Here is a 19432-nt window from a genome sequence, read left to right on the forward strand (position 1 = left end):
CCACCCCTGTGCTGCCCAGCGTGCAAGCTTCAGGTGGGCAGCAGCAGCCAACACTACCTAGCACAGCAAGCGGGGGAAGCAGCTGCTGCCACTGACAGGCAAGCCCAGAGCTGGCATGGAGCCCAGGCTGGCAGTACGGCTAGGTTACAATCTGGTGCTGAGCACAGGGAAAAGCGGCCCCTTGCTCACCCCAGGGCAGGTGCCCCACGCTGCAGCTGCTTGTAGCCTGCATGGGGCTGCCTGTGCCTGCTCCAGACAGCCCCACATGGGCTGCGAGCACCTGCAGCAGGGAGCGCCGTCCATGGGGTGGGCGAGGAGATGCTTTTCCCTGCGCTCAGCACCAGCTTCTTCCCTGCAGGCAAGCAGGGGGTCGGGGCTGTGCGTTGCCCCCCTCCTGTACCACAGGGCTGAGGGGCACTGGGAGGGAACAGGTTCGGGAGCACAGGGCCCGCACCGGTGTCCCAGGGCCAGTGCCGGCAGGGTCCAGAGCAGGGTGGCAGAAGCACAGGGTCCCAGCCGGCAGGGGCTCTATGGAACCGGGCCAGCTCCCCGCTCTCCCTGCTGGTGCAGCCCAGCCTGGCTCCACAGACCCCTGCCAGCCTGTGCCCTGCTCTGGGCCCCACTGGTGCTGGCCCTGGGACATTGGTCCCAAGATGGTGACCAGGGGGCGGGGCACCTGTCAAGAGGCAGAGCACCTGTCAAGGGGCGGGGCTACCCATGTGGACCTCAACAGCCTGTCAAAACTGGGTAAGTGGCCCTCTGCCTGAAATAATTGCCCACCCCTGGTTTATTTGGCAAATCATGTTTGCACATCCAACAGTGCTAATGTTGCCCAATACCCCTGAAAAGATCTCAAAGGATCCCCAGATGTGATGGCACCCTGGTTGAGCATCACTGGTTCTAGTCATTTGATGTCATACTTTCTCCTCACATCAAAGGTATCAACTGCAGTTTCAAAGATAGGTGCCAGCAGAAAGGAAAAAAGCAAAGAGAAGATGGAAAATAATTGATGAAAGAACCATTCATAAGTAAAAGCATGTAGTTCAGTAAAGCTGTGAAAATCCCAGTTACTGACACGACATATAGGAATGACGTGTTAACATTTCTGGACAGGAATCCATCTGACATTTATTTCTGTATGGTTGCTTGATAAGTGACAGACACTGCAGCAAAGCAACTGGTCAAATGCAGTGTCAAAACAATGCTGCCCAGTTCTGTATCTATATTAGCGCTATCCAGGAAAGCAGCAAGGATGGGGCAAATTAAGACCTTCAAAACATGACCATCAGCTAAATGGGATGGGGATCATGAGCTAACTCCTTCAACGGAACAGAAACAGAGAAGAGAATCACACCCCTTCCCCCCACTTCCAGATACACACACATATAACTTCATGATTCACATAAAAAAAAAAAAGCAGTGGGCTGGGCCCTACAAGGAAGGGACAATCAAAGAGTCAGCAATGCGAGGTGGTGTGACAAGCTAGCAAGGGAAAGGGGGAGGTGCAGAAGCAGCCCAGATACAGTAAGCAGCTTGAAAAACATCAAATTAGCTCCCACAGTTTTTCTTCCACTTTAGTCTGTGCTTTAGCTGTGCTCAGTGCAGTGTGTCCACCAGGTGAAGCCAAAGGCTGAGGAAGTCAGTTTGCATGACCCACCCTTAAAGGGGGGCATCTTCTACACTATAATTTGCTGTGTGCGCAGAAATAGGCATTATGCACTACTCACCTCTATAGCCTCATCTATCCTTTCCTTACATACACTTATGTTTAGCTAAGTATTCAGACTTGCTCATCACCAGTTTATATTTCCTTCTAGGGAAATGCTTTAAAATCGAGCATCAGTTTCAGTACAATCCAGGAAGTAGAAAAGAAATATATATTAACATTCTTGATTGCTATATTAAAAACTCAGAATGGTATACAGACAAAAACAAAACAAAACAAAACACATTGCACAAACATGTCTGTTAAATGGACCAATATTTTGTGAGCTGCCAGGTCTTGATATTAACACTTTCTAGTACCAGGGGGGGAAAAAAAATTCTCATTTCAAGTGGTGCCGAACAAAACCTGATCAAAGTTCACTGAAATCAACAGAAAGTTTCCATAACTTATTCTGGTGGCTTGTGAAAGATTAATTGCTAAGGTATTATTAACAATGTGACTAGTTCACAGGTCAGTAAGACTTTTTCAAGTACAGCTTCTGGGACAAAGATCAGAAAGGAAAAAACTATAATATCCTTGTATAACTGATATTTTGTTTTAGCATCATCCTTTATAAGCCTCTGTTTTACTTAATGATCTGCCTTCGAAGTACAACTTCATACCTTTGCAGGTATAATAATAAATGCCTCACATGCACATTTTTCTCTCAGTAATGCTGCCAAAACAGTTATTTACCAAGATCTTTTCAACATATTTTTACTACTCTACTGGAGAAGGGAAAAATGAAACACAAGGCTACAGTAAGCAAAGGGAGGATTAATTAGCTATTATTTCCTTTACTTTCAAAAAGTTTCTTTTACTTTATTCATTCCCTCTGCTTCCTTTTAGTTTGCCCTTTGTTTCCCACTAAGCAATTAAGGCGCTTGTTCACAAGTTTTACTAAGTTATGTTACAGGATATATTAAGTTTGTTTACCTGTAGAGGAAGCCAAGTAACAGAGTTAGGTTAGTTGTCCCAGAACAGGCTTTCCTATTTAAAAACAAAAGGCATTCAGATGTTTTGATCACTCTAAGTCATTCTTGCCCTCTCTGTGGAACAGCCATAATGAGTCATCCTTTATAAGCACTGCTAAAAACAGATACAGCTCCATGACTGGTCTGGCCATACCAAAAGCACCAGACAATCCCAAGTCCTCAGACTGTGAGAAAAGCTGCTGAAGGTATTCTTAGATATGGAATGTAGCAGTGGAGTGGATGCTCTTTTCCATTAGTCATTGCTATTATGTTAGTGCAGACACTGAGAATGCTCAAAACATTGAGCATGCCTAGAAAACAGAGTGGAATTTAACTCATTGGACTCCACCCACATTTTATGTTCAGCACTCAACAAGTAATTTTTTGGGGATACACGACTGCCGCAAGCCATTGACACAATAGGCCAAATTAGGACTGGGTTTGTAAAATACTGCAATTTAGACCTCTGCCCTTTTCCATTAAAACAGATTTAGAGATAAAACTATATAAATTTTGCCTACCTAAGTGTAATAGTGTCAGCAGGCACATCTACACATGCATTAATGCTCTTTAGTTAATGTGCATTAAATCTAGTACCTCTGGGCATTTTTACATGGGCTCCGAGGGTGGGGGTGGCTCTCAGAGCCACCCTAAAGTGCCCGGAGCATCTCGTGTACCAGTGTCCCCACACTTCAAAATGGCAGCAGGGGCGCTTTATCTAAAGCTTGTTCAATGAGCCATCATTTTGAAGCATGAGGACACTGCCAAATAAGTTGCAGAGGCTGGCTGGAGTGCAGCAATTACCATGCTCCAGCAGACTCAATTAATCAGAGCAAATTAATCGAGTATGCTATGAGGCACTGTAATTATAGCATACTGAAGCAGCCTCCACGGTCATGTACAGGCAGCCTCCATTGTGAGGTACTAGGAAAATGAGTATTAGCCTGTCTTAATGAGCATTAACTAAAAGGCACAGTATTTAAGTGATGCTTAATGCACCTTAAAGCATCATTAAAAACCATGCTATTTAGTTAAATGTGCATTAAAATAGGCTAAGGAGCATTAAAGCACATGCGTAGATGCTTTAGGTCAGGCTGGGCACATTTGCTATGATTTGATGCACCTAGAACAGGGGTCGGCAACCCCTGGCATGCATTCCGAGTATGGCACGCAAGGCCATTTTGCTCAGCACACCACCACCAGCCCCGGCTCTGGGTAGCTGCTGCCAACTATGGAGCCCAGGCTGCTCCCAGCCGGCAGCTGGGAAGCTGCAAGCCCTGCTGCAAGCAGCCTGGGCTCTGTGGTTGGCAGTAGCTACCCAGAGCCAGGGCTGGGTAAGGCAGGCAGGATGCAAACAGCTGTGCCAGTTGCCGGCATCAGCTCTGTAGGGGCGCGTACACACGCCCCTCGGAGCGGGTGGTGGGAGGGGCCTGAGGCAGTGCAACCCTGGTCTCTCCCCCACTGTGAAGCAGGTAGGTGGTTGGGCTGATGGGCAGGCTCTGGGCCAGGGCCTCAGCTGGCCACACTGCACCCCAGGGGCTGGCTCCCCAAGGAAACACAGGGGCTCTGGCAGGCCCAGGGCATTTTTGGGTCAGACTTTGTCTGATGGCCCAGCAGCCTGGCTCTGTGCACCCATGCATCTGGTTCTGTTTGTCTGTGTGTGCACACGTGTCTGGTTCTGGATGTGTGTGCGCATGTGTCTGTTCTGGTTCTCTGTGTTTGTGCACATGTGGTGCTGTGTGCATGTGTGGTTCTCTGCATGCGTGTGTATGTGCCTGGTTCTCTCTCTGCTCTCCTTTCTCTCTCTCTCTCTCCTTTTTCTCTTATTTCTACTCTTCCCCCCTCACTGCAACATGCTTAACAAAAAAGGTACACAAAGGCAACATTTATGATTATTAAATATAATAACATGCATCCTGCCATGTACCATCCCCTTCCCCTCCACCACCAATTTTGTTTTTCTGGCATGCTGGCACTCCGGCACCTTCCAAGATAGACAGTGTGTTTTTTTCAAGCACTCCAGCCAAAAAATGTTGCCTACCCCTGACCTAGAAGTAGCCACAGTTTAAACACACACAGTCATGTTAGCTGACTGTATTGATCTTGCTAAACTTAGGTTATCCTTCTGAACTAAAAGGTGCAGGTTTGCTCTCACACAGTCACCTTACCCATTTTTTTCCTTAGTTAAATGACATATTTGGTTACACCATAATAATCTAAACTCAATTACAGTGGGGATAATCCATACCTGGGCTAGGTACTAGGGAATAATTTAATTTAAATTGTGGTAGCTAACTTTAGATAAAAACAACAACAACAAAAAAGGCACATCTTAATTGATATAGTTTTCCTATTCCAGATAACCTAGCTCTAAGAGCTGTGTCTAAACATTAGGAGGACCAAGTAATACCTCCTTGTGCATCATCTTTCAATTTCGCCCAAGAAAATTAATCAGTGGTGTAGTGAAATAAGCAGTAAGGAAATATTTCCAAATATGGAATTAAAAATGAATACTGGAGTTCCATGGCACTTCTGGATTTCCTGCTATTCAACTAAGTACAGCAGCAAAAGCCTTCTGTGAGCAACAGCCTATGATTCAGTTCTATCTTATTTGCTTCTCATTAAAAGGAGGGTGATTTACAAAAGCAAATTAATTACCCCAACAGGAAGACATACTGCATAGGTAAAAAAAAATATGTTAAAAGGAAAAAGCAAACTTTCATCTTGCTCAAGAAAGTAAAGAAACACTTGACCACAACATCTCAACATTTATTTAGCTAGCTATGGAAGACTCAGGTTACCTACAAGTTCAGAAGGACAAAACTACCAATAAGACTACTTACACATATCATCAGTACCTAATTGCATTGTATGCGTCTTGTCCAATGTTCAATCATATTCCCTAGATAACACCCTTAACAGTTCTGTTTCATTAACAATTTAAATTCAGAGACCTCCTGTACCCAGTACATTTGGTCGATACTTAGCGACATATAGTGACGTTCTCCAGTCTTAGTAAACTTCGTCTTTTCAAATAATCTAGCTTAGTTTCTCTACAAACTGCTCCTTAAAAGCCATCTATAAATAAGTTGACATTTATTAACTCTTTGACACTGCCCTCTACAATTGCTTTATAATATTAGGGAACACTGCAGATAAGCAACAGTATAGAGAATAAAGATACAGAGTGGTGCACCTTTTACTTTACCACAAGCGATAAAGGACATGGGGCATACAGAAAGGCCATAGCTGGGAAGAGAATAAAAAAAAAAATCCTTATATTTTCAGAAGTAAAGAACACCAGCATTTCAATTTACTTCCACTAGACCTGGCAAGCAAGAACCATGTAGCAATTACAGGAAGGTAAATACAATTTTGTGCAGTAGAACTGAACATTTCATAGAACTTCAGTTCACCAAATCTCTTTCCTCCTTTTTCTGTGCCACTTTGGCTCTCTCCAACAAGCTCAAAATCTTTAAAGTGTCTGAAAATAACAGGTGGCACTATCTGCCAGGCAAGTATATCTACACGTTCTTAACCTTAGGCAGGTGCTTAAGTCAAACTCCACTCAGCACAACACTATTGTAAAAATGCCACTAGATACACTGGCAGACAAGGTTCCTTGGGTGAATTTGATATCTTTTATTAGACCAACCCAAATACACTGGTACAGTGTAAAATCTGGGCCACAAAACAAGAACAAAATAAAACAAAGTATTGAAAGGTCATAAAATGGCTACATCCTTAATTATTCTTGCTTTTTCTAATCCAAGATAATACTACACCATCTTTCTTTTGATCCTGTTTCAAAAGGCATGCACAACTTCTCCAAAATAAAGAAATAGTGTGAAAACTTATCTTAAAATTAAGATGTGACTAGACTTAAAATTAAATTAATTTTAAGATAAGTTTTCACACTTATTTATTAAAATTAAGTCTAGTTAGAGCTGATCTTTGAGCCTGACACTCCATCATGGAAAAAAATACACATACATATATACATCTATATCTATACGACTGCCTGAGAAATCTATGGACTCTCCATCACTGGAGGTGTTCAAGAAAAGGCTGGACAGCTATCAGTCAGGGATAACAGGTGTAGCTATACCCATGTTCTACCATGGATATTTTCCATGCTTCTGGGCTTTCCTAGTTGCCCCCTGCCCCCTTTTTTACTACACGTCAGGGTGTTTTTAAGTCTTCCTCAGAGGCACTGGGTGTTGGCTTCAGCCAAGGCTGGGGATTTTGACCAGGATGTGCCAGTACCTTTGCTGGGACTTAAAGCTGGAGGTTCCTGGCTAGAGGGTCTTGCCACTCCACTCAGGGTCAAACTGATTGCCATGTTTGTGGTCAGAAAGTAACTTTACCCCATGGTCAGATTGATACAGACTATGGGGGAGCATGCCTTCCTCTGTAGCAGGGGACATGGCACTCTACCTGGGATCTCCTGAGCATATATTAACAACCTTTTATAGAAACAGGACATTAGCTCCCGCAGTTCCCCTGCTTTACCAGTGGCAGGTTGGGCTGCTTTGTCTTGTATTGGATTAGGGTTAATGGTAGTTTTACTAAGTGTTTAAATTATGGATTTGTATAGGATGGTTTGAATAGGGATCATTGTGCCTCAGGCAGGGCGGAGGGGTGGACTTCTGGAGGTCCTTCCAGCCATCGTTCTCCAAGATTCTATGATATATAATCACCTAAGAGAGAGAGAAATTTATCCATACAATATTCTGACGGGGTCCTTGCAACTAATTCAGTTCTGCCTTTGGTCAAATAGAACTCAAATCTGTTGATCTCTAGAGTAAGCTGCAAAGTCCTCCTACTTCCCAAGGAGTTTATGAAGGAAGGAGAAGAAGAGGGCTGCAACTTCAAAAAGAGTTCTATTGGCCTTACTGCAATATTTAGGTTGGAGATTTAAGTATAGAAAGTAAAGACAACACTGGGCTTATTCTTCTTTGAATGGCTGCATTTTCAATTTATGTTCAAAGCCCCCTGGATCTTAGATAGGCATTTTTTAAATCCAATATACAAGAATAAATATAAAAATAATTCATGATGCTTCTATTCCAGGGAAAGAAGAGACCAGTAAACAGAAAGCAGAGTCTGACTACCAGCCTTTTACTTGTTTGAACATTCACATACTTAATTAAGGTAGAGAAAACACTATTCTGTTAGATTCCTGAATTGCACCCATCACCAAAACTTCTGAAGGTATGTCCACAATGAGACATGTCACATCTCTGCCAAAAACTCTTAGCAGAGTAATAAACCTAGATCCACTGCTTCTTGGTTCAGGACCTAATGTACATCAAGCGTGTTCAGTGGATCTCAGCAAGAAGTTCCTTGAACCATACAAGCACAACCTGAATGCATTAAGCAGCATCACTAACGTCTGTCATAAGTTTGTCTGCTGATCCTCTCCCCTGGTAGAGAAGCACGTGCAGTAGAGTATTTTATTTTGGAATTGTATATACAGATACACAAACGCTGCTGTGCAATTATGTTTGAAAAGGTCAGGTCAAAGACATGAGCCTTGTACTGAGAGGAGGGCGGTGAGGTTTTAACATACTGTCCTTAGATCCTGTGGGAGTTCAGCCTGCAGTCTTGTCCTAACCCGGTGAAAGCTCTGTCATGTGGGTGGTGCCTTCCTTTACAGTGAAATACCAAGTGGCTGAGATTTCATTATCTTGTTTCCTACTTAAAACCACTGGTGTAGCATGCCAAGTTGGGGTGTGGGCAAAGGCTTTGGCTATATTTCTGCAAAAGGAAAAAGGAGAGGGAGAAGGAGCAGAGGAAATCTGCTTAGGTTTATTATAGCAGTTAAAAAGATACCAACAGAATTTACATTTCAAAGTCTTGGAAGAATCTGATATCTTTTATTAGACCAACCCAAATATTTGAAAATAATGTTTTGCACTCTTTTGGCACCTTCCCTCCAGGATCTCATGACACTTTGAAAATATTAACAATCACATCCTCTGTCAGATTTGTCAGTTATGTTTTCCCTATTTCATGAATGAGGAAACTGAGCATGCAGGGCTAAAATGTCATGGCTATTACAACTCAGTGGACTTCAAGAAAGTAAATTAGGGGAAGATAGCAACACTACTCAGGACATCTAAGGTACAGCTGGGCCTAGAACAAAAGTGGAGGACTGGAAGTTCAGAGATCTAACAACAATAACTAATATCTACAACTTATATCTGGCTGTCCATCTTTAGAGATGAAAGCATTTCACATACTAGCTCAATTGTTGACCATCTCCCTTTCAAATGGAAAAAAAGCCCTCATTTACATAAATTAGATAAAAATATGGCAACTGTGGTAACTTGTACTTAGCTTGGACTGTTACTGCTTTCCCCCACCCCAGACTGAAGAGTGCTTGAAGCCTGAAAGTTCTCTATTCTCTCTCAAGTTGGTTAAAATGATAAAATACCTCATCTCAGCAAGAACTCTACTCCTCTTGTTTAACAGATGAGGAAACTGAGGCAGAACAAAAAGTAGCCAAAAATCACTGTGTAAAGCCATCATTCCCAAGTCCTACTTCATACCAATTATGGACACAGGGAAAGAAAATTACTGTGCCAGGCCTTTTTCTTAGCCACAGGGCCATATTTGTCCATATTATATATGTGCAATGAGTCTATTTCAAATGCTGTGAAAAGGAAAATGTAGAGCTTTGCTTGAAAATAAAAAAAATTGTCGTTCATCAAAACCACTGGCACAATGAAGGAAGAGTTGAGAAAGTTAAATCTTTGGAATGGCCCCAGATGTCATCATCTGTTCTGAACTAAGCAGTGAAATATGGCCAACATCTGAGCATTTGGGAGAGGTGATTATTTCTCTGGCAAAACATTCCTGTGTGCTCATAAGGAAATGCGTCTGACAAATGAAAAAACATGAAAAAAAAACATATTCAAGTATCTAACATTTGCTCACATGATCTAGCATTAAAAAAGCCACAGCCTAATAGCTAGGGAAAATATTCACTTACCATTGTGTAAAGTATGAGGACAATGAACAAAAATCAGTACATTTAAATAGAGAGTAAGAGCCAGATTTGTCACTAGTACAATAGTATTAATGACAGAGAAGCTGCACCCAATTACATCTGTGTATGCTGGGCCCAGAGGTATTAACAGCTGCTATTATGGAGCACATTCTGATGTTGTTCTGGAGGAAGTTAAAAAACATTCCAACTATGTTGTGTACACTGAATTAAGCTTTGTTCATACCTGCAATGGAATTTTATCTAGATGATGCTAACTGATTTTATCTTTACCAAAATATTAACTGAAAAAGAAAAAGTGCTCAAGGTCACAACTGGATGCCAACAATGTACTGCACATCCATGGGACAGCAAAGCTGGAACTTCACCATGGCTTTGCCTATGCTGGATCTTTTCCTGTCTCATTTCTAATCTGTAGTCACATGAATCCAGTCACAGCAGTGGGAATGCTGGTTGAGTAAGGCTCTGCACAGGTCTAGGTTGCAGAACAATAAAAATGATGACAGACACTAGCATTTTCCCTTATTGATTCTGGTAAAAACAATGGTAGCAAACTTTTTATATATGTGTGCAGTTGCACTATAAAGAGCTACTGCAACTTTTTAAAGTTATGACTGACCAGTAGGGCTTATGTAATATGGACCTCTATGTGGATCAACAGCAACACGAGCTGAAACTTTAAAATCGAAAGATTCTTGCAGACTTCTGCTTGATCTATAAGACCCAAGTTATTATCTGAGGCTGTACCACCATCAACCTCCATCCCAGTCACCACTAGAGAGGGACAGAATGCCATAATGAGCAAGTGTGATTTATAGTTAAACCAAATTACAAGGGCCAATAAGGCTAGTGAAAGGGTTGGTGGCTGTCCCTCCACAACCTTCATGTTACTCTAGCTTTCTCACTGAAGAATGACATGCAGGTTCAAAAAAACAAAACAAAACCAGTCATTAGAAAGGGAGGCCCACGTCCCACTGAAATCAATGCAAGTGAAGTCTACCTACAGTTCTAGAATGTTGACATTTCTACACTAGGCCATTAGGTTGGGCACCTCATCGGTGGTGAAAAATACCATAAAAAAAGTTTAAAATGTAAGCTTCAGCATATTGCTAAAAATATCCCCGCAACATTCTTAGCTCGTAAAATGCCAAAACTTTAAAGGCCTAATATTGAAGCAAACTACCATTACAGATTTTTCAATTTAATGTTTTTGGGCAGGGTTGGTTGCTGGCAACAAGATACAGTTTTCACTTCTTCCAGTTAGTGTTTGGCCAGGAGGTAGCTGTTGTTTTATGGCATATTAAATTAGCTGAGGACCCCATTACAATCCACAGAAATTACAAAAGCTTCTGTAAGAATTGCCTCTCTTGTTGATGCCCTTTCAAAGGCCATGGACTGAATGAGCAAAAGAGAATAAATTATTTCTGCACCTCCACAGGTGTTTCTTTCAGAAGATAATAATGTGCAATTACTTTACACTTAAAAAAAACCACAAAAAAAAAAAACCTAGAAGCACGTTACAAATCCTAGATTAATTTCTTTTTCAGATAAATATGTATTACCTCCACTTCAAGGTAGGGAAAAACTCAGGTTCACTGACTTTCAAAGTCACAATTCCAAAAAAACCCAAACAAACCCCAACACACCAAAAACCTGCCCCCCCCCCCCAAAACCCAACCAAAAAACAACCTAAGACAACAGCCAGAAATCCAGCCCTACAAGCAACTACCCATCCTCCTTCCTTTGATGTACCTGGGTTAGACACACTGACAGGTAGTAAAAATGTGCATCTTCTAATGCTGTAGCTACATCATGACCAAACAAAGGACTTCAGGTCTCAAGGCAGCAAATCCAGCAACATGGAGAAGTGTTAAAATTAATAAAGAAAAAATATAAATATAAAGCCTTTTGAAACAATTCATTCACTCAGTTGTGTGGGCTTCTAGTTGCTTATGATCTTGGAATGCTTACAGCTAAAGCGATATGCAAATAGAAATCCAAATTCACAGCACCAAGAGAATATTTAACTTTGCTTTAGAGTATTGGATAATTTTAAAAAGGGATCCGATGACATATTTAAGAACAGTTACCACTAACTGAAAATGAATTTACAAGTCTTTTCTAAGCCAGACATTTTCCTTCCTCTGACTGACTGAAATGGACTTTAGAAGTCTCTGTGAATTTAGGCTGCTTACAGACAAACCCCTCTCCCTCACCCAAAACCCCCCAGCAATTTAGTTTCAGCTTGGCATGCCCCCACACCAAGCACAGCACATGCCCAGAAGAGGCACTGCGTTAATTTGATCTGGCCCATCCAACTTCTGTACATATTGCGTCAGCAGGGGGGTTTGGCACTTAAACCTCACCTTTGACTAGCAGATTGAATCAGCTTTAAATAAAAGTGCCAAAAAGCCCTGCTGAAAACTGCATGATCTATATAGATGCTGGGGAGCCAGGTCAAACTAACATACTTCCTCTTCCAGTAAAATGCTGGGGGGGGGGGGGGGGGGGGAAAGGTGTTCACATCTGTTGCCAGTCTTATTTTCTTAAGTAGTAAACCAATTTTGAACACTACAATTCAGATGAATATTGGTGAAACTGGATCATCAGTATTAAATTACCATGAATAGCTGAAGTGACAAAAAGTAAATTCATCCCCTTGCTCCATCACATTTAAGTAGTCACATGTATTCAAAATTCAGAACAGAATTGCCCTTGTGAAGAACTCCTGCTGCAATCCAATTTTTATTGACGCCAATAAAGCTTTGCCCCAAGTTGCAATGGGAGTGGTATCTATCTGGCCCTATAAGTCAACAGAATCAACTTCTTTCTGGGAAGCAGTAATCCTCACTGAACAACAAAGCATGGTCACGGAAGGGTTGGATAGGGGGTGGAAAGAATTTTAGAAAACAAATTTTTAAGATTTTTTTTTTTTAGCTGAAAGATATTAGGATGTTCAGGAACATCTTAGTAATCCAAAATGTAGTGGATCAAAAAAATAGTGACAGGTTTGAAATAAAAGTACCAGTCGTGACTTGCATATATGCAAATTACTATGGCAGGTACAGATAGCCATGCAGGTGTTAAACAGAACGTTAACAGAAAAACCCAGTTGTATAATATCTGTTTTAGTTTGATCTTTTTGTAAACTGCTCTAAGTTTTAACATAGGCACTTGATAAACACACTCTTGAAAAATACTTCTTTGTATGCTTATGCATAGTGCAAGCTATACAAATTGTTAGTTCAAAAAGGCACTGTTTAGAAGGGCTGTGCGAAATGGGTATGATTTGATTCAGTTTCAGATCTGGACATTTCAGAAGACAGCGATTCATTTTGGTGTTTTGGATCACTGTCCTGTTTCATTTCGGCCGAATCTGTTTCAGAAATTCGGCTCTGATGAATCTCCTCCAAATCTGTTTCGAATGGGCTGTAAGAGAAGCTTTGCACACCCCTACCCAGCCAGGCTGGGCTTAGGGCCCCAGAGGGGAGGACGGGGCCGTGGGTGGCTTGTCCAGGGTAGGGGGAGGGCAGGCGAGGAGACCCCCACGCCGATCTCTGATCCCTATCACACCAGGCTGTGGGCCAGGGAAGCAGCGCAGAGTGTCGAGCAAGCCTGCCTGGAGCAGAGATCCATGCAGGGGGTCTCCTTGCTGTTGCCAGGGCAGCACAGGTCAGGCAGCAGCATGGGGCTGCGCAGGGCAGGCAGAGGCAGCGAGGAGACCCCAGCGCAGATCTCTGCTCCCTGCGGAGCCAGGTCACATGGCAGGGATTGCCCAGCCCCTGGTTCCATTCCCCCAGCTCTCCTGGGGAGCGCAGGCCCCTGGATATGCACCCCAGGTTTCAGCAGGTTGCCGCTACAGGCTGGAGCCAGCGGCAGCACCGCAGCCTTCCTGGCGCTTGATGCAGGCTGCACCAAGTGGCTGCCACTGGCCCCAGCGTGCAACGGCAGCTTGCTGAAACCCCACAGGCAGATCAGGGGCCCGCACACCCCAGGAAGAGCTGGGCAAATGATCAGAGAGCTGGGGAATCTAACTGGGAGCTAGTTGTCAATATCAGAGCAGTCCTCCCCCACCCACTTTTTCCCCTCCGTCTTCTTAGTTTATGTTTCCCTGCAAGCTGGATTCCAAAACATTTCCAAAACGTTCTGGAGCCTTCTGATTCATTTCAAAGCTGTTTCAGAGCCTTCCACTTTGATTCGGATTCGGTGTTTCAGGCACCGAAATGGTCTGAAACACCTCTGAAACAAAACAGCTGTTGAAATTTCGCACAGCCCTACTGTTTAGCTGTGGGAGTGAAGAGGAAGTTGAAATGTAGTTAATGCAGTGGTTCATTGTGACTTGAAAAACAGTTGGCACAATGGGCACTTTGTCTTATTCAGATGGGCTACAGTTGTCACAACCAAATTAAGTAGTGCCCATGTCACAAACAAGTAAAACCATTCAAAACAGTTTTTTTCTGCACTAAGTTAACTAAGGGTTAACAAAAATGATAGTAACAGCCTCCTTTGCGCATGTCAAAAAGAAATTTATAACTGCAGCACCAACATGAAATAGAACTCTTGCTTTCTGTGCTGTACATAAATCATTATAATTGGTCAGAGAAAACAGGGAGTAACCCTACTACAAACACCTAGCAAAAAACCGCTATAATAATTGGTGATTCTAATTAAATTTATGACGTGGCGAAAAGCAATTGACTAGTACACAAACAAAACCCTGCTGCATTTCCGCGTAGTCGGGGAAGAGCGACTCCGTATACACCTGGAGACCTCTGACATAGGTGTTAGAGAAAACCAGCAATTTGATCACTTGCCAGTTCGTCCCCCCGTCTTCGACCTTCTCAGACGTAATCGACGACCCCGACCCGACAATTCTGCCCGACCAGTTTTGCAAACTGATTTACTTATGCAGACCGACCTACAAACCCTAAGCTGTAACTAACCAAGTATCTTTGACCTCCATCTTTCACCACCTTGATGGAGTAAGTAAATAATCTTGCTTTGCAACCGATAAGCGTCCGCCTAATTAATTCCACTCCATGCGTCACAAGTATCCACCTGACGGACCCTTAACTGCCCGGGTGGGAGTCAGGGAGAGCTGCTGGCCGGCTGCCCTGGGTCCCGACAACAGTAAGCTAGCTTTATGGTAATTTCCCACTGGCATATTTAATAAGTACAGGCCTTGGCCCTGTGGTAGGTGCTCTACAGGCATGCTCAGTATCAGCAGCATGAAATCAACTTTATAGTAGGTTTTCATAACGGAGCATGTGCTGCCTCTGGCAGCAGTTTACCGATAGACAAAGTATTTAATGAGCTTTTCCTGGTCAAAGGGACCAAAAAAAAAAAAAAGACTTAAAATTTCAAAATAAAGAGGTTTTCCTGGTCCAAGGGATCAGAAAAGAACTTGTTTTCAAAGTACCTGTATTTTGAATTATCTGTACGCTAAAGCATACAAAAACCTATCTTTTCAGTTGGGGATTCACAATCATTTCACAGTATCTGATACTTTGAACTATGCAATATCAAACTAACAAGGTTTTACAGTAATCACTAAGTTACTTTGGTTAACTCATCTGGATTACTTTAAAGGGAGCTTAAAAGAGCAAATGTTGCCTCACTATCCATAGTCAAACAGAACATATTCCATTCATACTTTACCCCCATGGAGGAAAAGACCAATAAAAAGCATAAACAGGTGGAGCAGTTATTGTTGGCTGGGCTCCACCCCAAATACACTCACACACTTCTGTCTCTTTCTCTGTGTCTCCATACATATATAAAGAAAACTACATATTTTAAGTGACTTCATCTTACAAACTAGACGTGTTGACAAGATGATCACCACCCCCGAATACAAGGAAGCTGTACTCAAATACGGATCACTGCATTTCAGACCGAAGTCTGGCCTTCCATCCAAGACAAATATGGAAGTAAATTAGCACTGCAATGAGCGTACTTTATTAGTTTTGCAGTATCTGGAAAGGATTTATTTTACCATTAAAAGAAAAAAAAAAGGTGACTTAACCTACCTCTCTACAGCAGAACTAAACCCTGCCTTGGCAGCACAGGAGGAGTGGGGAAACTGGAGAGAGGGCATTGAGGATCCGTAATTGGGGAGGAAGTTCTCACCATGGAGCTATTCAGAAGCTGAACATCAGCATTCTAAATAAAAGAGTACATATTTTTTCTTCTTACTTTATCCAGCAGAACATTTTGAAGACAAGCTTAAAACACTATGATGCTTTCCCCCCCCCCATATAAAAAACATTCAGGTTATAGAAACAAAAAAAAAAGTTCTGAACCGTGCTTAATGCAAGAAAATTACATTCATAAAAATTGAATAGGGACCCTGTCAAGTCAGATTTAAACCAAAAAATCAGGATTAAAGATCAACCTTTCATGAATAAAAAGGCCCCCATTTTTTATTTTTTAAACAAAGTGAAAAATTCCTAGTGAAATAGTTTTCTAAACAATTTACTCTTCCCTCAAAGTTTGTCATGCAAAAGCATCATGACTGTCCTAATGCCTAAGAACTAAAAAGTTAAAATTACTAAAACTGGACTGTAAACAAAAGTAAATTGGCTCTTTTATTTTCTTTGCTCAGATGTTTAGTTTTTACCCATCTAAGCAATGAATATAAAAACAGCCTGCAAGAAAAGGTAACAAAGCGAAAATCAAGGCTAAGATGCTCACACCATACTCTGGCCACCTTACCTCAGAGCAATGTAGTAAGTCTTTAATGGGAGTTCCACGTGCAAAGGTTTACAAGATCAAACTGATTATCTGGTAAACAGGTAGTTTTATAAACCCTCAAATGGACAGCTCCAACCCTCTCTATATACCGTTACATATATTAAATACAGATTCTAATCCCATTCATTTAGTCGTTATCTTAAGTACCTTTAGCCTCATGGCTTGGAAACTCTGGACCTAACCCTGCATTTCCTTGCACACCTGGGGCAAGCACGTGAGTTTATAGCAGCTCAAATAGAAGCAGTGCAAATTTGAGCCGGGGCTTTTTGCCTCAGTGCACGTGCCCAGACATGCACTTTGGTGTGGGGCAATTTGTGCCGCTTGGGGCAAAATAACCCTGCCTGTTCCCAGATCTGCAGCCAGGGGGCGCTAGACCCCGGAGCCAACACCTGTGCTGTCCCCAGCAGTACAAAAAGCTGCCCCATCAGTACAAAAAGCTGTCCTGTCAAATAGCTCAGGGCTGTTCACTCTCAAGAGCTTCTGGGGCCCAGCCAATTGGTAGCTGGGGACACTACCCCTTGCGCTGGCTGGACTGCTGAGGCAGCCCTGAGAGTTCCCTGCACCCTCTACCCACTGCAGCAGTCTGGCAGTAGGGGCTGCTGCCTGGCTGTGACCTGTTGTGCACCTGCCAGACCTGGATGAGGACTGCACAGCCAGTAGAGGCATCGGCACCACCTGCCGGTGGGCTGTGGCTGCAGGGCTGGCCTTTGTGCAGCACTACTGCCATGTGTGCCCCCTGCCTGGCCACCCAGGAAGCTATCGGATGGAAGATGTTTCCAGCGTGGTGGCCTGCTTTGAACTACCAAAGCATGTCCTCCTGGCCCCAACTGGCAGGAGGTCAGCCACCTCCAGCTGGGTCCAAAGTGCCAGCAGGCAAGGTGCTGCCACTGGCCTCCCTAGCAGGAATTCTGGTGTTTCCTATTTGAAAACTGAAAAATCCCTGATAAAAAAAATCCCAAAGTCACTCTGTAAAATACTCCAAAATCCATGTTCTTCCACAATTGAAACAAAAGACCACTATATAGAGAGAGTGAGAGACAGCGATCAGTATGGGCAATGTTTTATTGATATATCTATAGTGTTAAAGCAGTTTGGAAGCATACCAGTGTATCACCATAGTAAAAAAAAAAAAAAAGCCTCTATTCACCCCAGGAGCAGGAGCTGAGGGGGCTCCGGGGCCTCCTGGCAGAGCACCCCCACACAGCATGGGGCAGCAGGGCCTGGCCCAGGGCTGCTGAAGCTGTCACACAGCCCTGCTGTGCAAGGGGGGAAGCAAGTAACCCCCAATGGCAGCTGGAACTGCCAGTGAGTTCTGGGGGAGGGGTTGTTGGGCTTTTTTTCTTACCAGGATGCTGGGGGGGAGGGGGGCAGTGACTGGTGGGGGGGCTCAGAGAGATGGGGCCAGGCGGCAGCGTGGTGCAGCACGAGGGTCAACCATAGAGACGCTCTGGCAGCCAAAGCATCTCTGTGGAGGACCCAGCCTCCAGTTACCTCAGGGCACGGTCCAGGACCATGCCCTGCCCCACATTTTTTGTCTGCATGGGGTTTTTTTTTGTTTTTTGGGGGTTTGTTTGTTTGCTTTTTTGTTTTGTTTTTTACTCCTGGCGGCCTAATTCTGCCCCCGTGCTGCAAATCTGCAGTGCGGAGAACATTTTCTCATTCCTGCATGTGCTTCTTGCAGCATCTCAAAGGAGTTTGAGACACCACAAGAGGCACTTGTGGGCTTGTCTGGACAAGCCCTCAGAGTTCACAGTGACTTCAATGTGTTCCTTCCTGTGTGAGGAATGCATGAACAGAGCTCACTCTATGAATAATTTACTGGAATCACAGCTGTTTATACAAATGGCAAGCTTTTAAAAAAAATAATTTATGCATCTACTTTCTCAGATTAATTTAAAACTTGAAATGAAAAGTTCAGTTCCCACCAGCCCCCTTCCCCATGCCAACAGCTAAAAAAAAAAGGAGAAAAACCTTCCTTCCTATGTTCCTAAAAGTGAATATTTGGGGGCTTCCTGCTTTCTCATTGAAAAATGAAAGTTTTTACAGTTATTCAATAAGGCCATTACTCAACCATGCTTCCAATAAAATAGAAGCCAACTAGCTCTGACTCTACTGCTATACTTCAGGATCAAACATTTCTGTTAATACCCAGGTGCTCTATACGAATACAAGGATTTAAAGAATGGGAGAAAGATGCATTATCTAAGCCTGGTCAATACATCAAGAAAGAAGGTATTGCACATAATCACCTTTTTATTTCTCCTGTTCCTAAAACCAGTATTTCAAAAAAGTCCTCATTTTACTTAAAAGCACCACAGATAATACAATTCATCTACATTAGCAATTAAAGTTATACTGTTACTCAACAGCTAAGACATTCGTGGTTTTCCTACCTCTACCTTAATGATAGTTTTAACACTGAAGTTTTTATGAAGAATAAGAAATGGCTGCATTTGACTTCAATATTTGAAAGCAGGCACCACTCTTAAGTCAGAGTTAATGTTCATATAAACGTAAAACATATTCATATTTTACTTCCTTCTCTGTTAATTCCTATCCTTTCATTATTAAGATGCTCATTATGCACTGGTGCTTTCTTCTTTCAGTGCATCCATAGGAAATTGATAGTATGCACAGAACCTGGATAACACTTTACAATAAATAGGTTTATACATAGAAATGGCAGTCTGTGCCAATACCTCATAAGACAGGGGTGGGCAAAATCTGGCCCACGGGCCGAATCTGGCCCGCAAGGCCATTCTATCCAGCCTGTGGGGCCCCTAAAAAAATTTAGAAAATTAAAATTTATCTGTCCTTGGTTCCTGTCCAAGATGACTGGAACCAGCAGCAGTAAAACCCACGGGAAGCCTGGTGGGCTCCTACAACAGCAGGGCCACCTGGCCCTACCCCCCCAGCCTGAAGCCCCAGTAGGGGCTTCTGGCCTGGGACCACGTGGCTGCCCTGGTGCCAGAACCTCAGTTGCAGGGG

The 19432-nt window shown here is 43.1% G+C and overlaps 1 protein-coding gene across 9 annotated transcripts in view; it reads right to left on the bottom strand.

The window, feature by feature from the left end:
- Positions 1–19432, bottom strand: part of STK38L (serine/threonine kinase 38 like) — a 65071-nt gene that overhangs the window by 36164 nt on the left and 9475 nt on the right. For 2 of the 9 annotated variants that reach the window (XM_025191727.1, XM_025191726.1), the window contains exon 2: positions 8252–8439. The exons of 6 other annotated variants lie outside the window; for them this stretch is intronic. The gene's annotated coding sequence lies outside the window, so the exon portion shown is untranslated. Of the gene's footprint in view, positions 1–8251; positions 8440–15720; positions 15854–19432 lie in introns of all 9 variants that reach the window. One more of the 9 variants, XM_025191728.1, reaches the window with a different exon arrangement.

This window comes from Alligator sinensis, unplaced genomic scaffold (genome assembly GCF_000455745.1).
Source record: "Alligator sinensis unplaced genomic scaffold, ASM45574v1 scaffold696_2, whole genome shotgun sequence".
NCBI classification, from domain to species: Eukaryota; Metazoa; Chordata; order Crocodylia; family Alligatoridae; genus Alligator; species Alligator sinensis.